The sequence below is a fragment of the Paramisgurnus dabryanus genome, chromosome 14, assembly GCF_030506205.2.
Source record: "Paramisgurnus dabryanus chromosome 14, PD_genome_1.1, whole genome shotgun sequence".
Lineage (NCBI taxonomy): Eukaryota > Metazoa > Chordata > Actinopteri > Cypriniformes > Cobitidae > Paramisgurnus > Paramisgurnus dabryanus.
This window is the reverse complement of record NC_133350.1, coordinates 37,985,579-37,987,763: the sequence shown is the minus strand read 5'-3', so window position 1 is coordinate 37,987,763 and position 2,185 is coordinate 37,985,579. Positions and strand designations below refer to the sequence as shown.

At 36.2% G+C, this 2,185-nt stretch overlaps 1 long non-coding RNA gene across 2 annotated transcripts; it reads right to left on the bottom strand.

Moving 5' to 3' along the window:
* On the bottom strand, window positions 1-1,932 carry LOC135758138 (uncharacterized). Of its 2 annotated transcripts, XR_010536442.2 has the most exons (5): window positions 1,589-1,932; window positions 949-1,042; window positions 718-850; window positions 534-635; window positions 1-423 (listed from the first exon to the last, which is right to left on the bottom strand). It is a non-coding gene; the product is annotated as an uncharacterized lncRNA (long non-coding RNA). The 2 variants fall into 2 exon arrangements; XR_012335057.1 differs by having other exon boundaries at window positions 1-635.
* Window positions 1,933-2,185: the final 253 nt, after the last annotated feature.

Genomic DNA, 2,185 nt, shown 5'->3' with positions numbered 1-2,185 from the left:
TAATAGTCAGTCAAAAGTTTTTTTTATTTATTACAAATATATATTTAAATGTTAAACAATATACAAATAAACATACTTTAGTAACCATATTGTGCTCTTGTTTCAAAAATTGTTCAATTCATTTCTTACAGCTATCTATTCAGATAAATGGCATATCAAAGCTTTGTCAGCTGGTGCTATCTAAGACGACACTATAAGGTTATCATCCTGTCGTGTGTTGTTCTCCAGATACGCTTGGAGCTTCCTGATCAGATCGGTCACAATTTTGGCTTTCGACGACCCCTGCACTGAAGATGGCATGCAATCACGTCCTCCTTTGAAGGTCTCTCAAACTGTGATGCCAGGTCCATTGGAATCAGGGCTTCCTTCAGCTTATCTTCAAATACCTCATCAAACACAAGCCTGATCACATCATCCACATAACTGTAGAAATATTGCAGTCAATAAATCTTTTGTTTTGATAATTTATTTCCCTGCTTCATACATTAAGTTTTTAATTATGAATGTATTTGAAATAAAACATTACTGCTTACGGTATGTCATTTGTGTTTTGGGAACATAGCCTTGTACTTTCCCTCTCCTGCTTTTGTTACGGCTTGGTGACATTGTAATGGATGGCTGCAAGGTACAAATACCTGTATAATATAAACAAGCAATTAATTTATTGTAAAAGTAAATACTACTTTATTTAACACAGTTACTAAAATACTTAAATACCTGCACAGCATTCCAATAAATGAGAAAATCAATTTTTTTTGCTGCAAATCTGAAATCTCAGGCTACGGACGGCAAAGGCATCCACTGATGATGATGATGGAAACATTGTGAAACGATGCTACTGCGTGGGTTCCTATGATTATGCAGAGAAAAAAAACTTTGTCATCATCAGTTATACATCTAAGACTGGTAGTGGTTTCACTAGGTAAATACATAATATGTGTTAAACACCTTTGCTCCTCATATGCCAGTCTGACTCCTTGTACTGTGTGTAATGATGTTGCATGTTTGCATACATTGTAGAAGGATGTGTACAGCTGCGAATCTAGGATATAGACAAATAAAACAAACATGTATTCAGTCAAAAAGACATATTATAACAATAGAGTACAACGACTATAAATCGTTAGACTATTCATTAAAACGTAAATGTATTACATATTACATGGCCCAACATTAGCAACACACATTACGTGTTTACTTCGTTTCAAAATCTAAGAAAGCTTCAAGTAAATACAACAGTAAAATACATATAACTTTAAACAAATCATCTGTAACTTACTTAGAGTTTCTTGAGTTTGATCATGAGAACAAATTTTACCGGTAACAGTTTAGCTGGCATTTGTATTTGTATTTATCTTAGCAACTTAGCAAGTTTGTAAACATGTCTAAACCAACATCGATAAAAAAAACGAAAGCCTGCATAATTCAACATACACGTGTGTAAATATGGTACGTTGTTTATGAAATACAGTATTACAACACAAAACAATTAGCTTGCAAGCTTAGCTCTACACGCACATTATGTTAATCTCCGGTTACCGGTTACGTAATGTACAGTAAAAGGCAAATAATAAACATGAATACTTACAGTCTGTGATCCAGAAGTGCACAGTAATCCAACTTTCAAGAGGAGACGTCGCGCAAATCCAGCTTCGGTTCATGAGAAGCAGTTATTGTGAAAACTCCGTGAACAACTTCTGACTGGATTTTTCCGGAACCGTATTAAACATGATGTCCTCTGTGGAAGTCCATAAAGTGCTATTTTGCCCTCGCATCTAAAGAGACAGCGTCTACTCGAGAGATTTAATCGCTTAAACAATGAAACAAGAGTTTGCAAACAGAGTCAAAGCAGGGACTCCCAACCTCCGCCATTTTAGCTCTCTTCTGACTCGGCGCTCCCCACCCCACCCTCGTCTTTGAGGGCGTACCCAAGCAAAGCAGAAAGGGCTGAACTATGATAATGTTGGTCTTATCTACGTCACTAATCCCAGGAAGTAAACTGTTGCCTACAATCCGAGTGTTTTTTGTAGTCCTCGAACGTTAGAGACGATAACTCGCGTCATCGTTTTCTTTGAGGTATGTACTTTTTGAATATCGTTAGCATGTACTAATGCACACTTACACACAAAAGGATGTTTAAAAACGTGTTTCCCATAATAGGTGCTCTTTAAAAATGGAAATAACT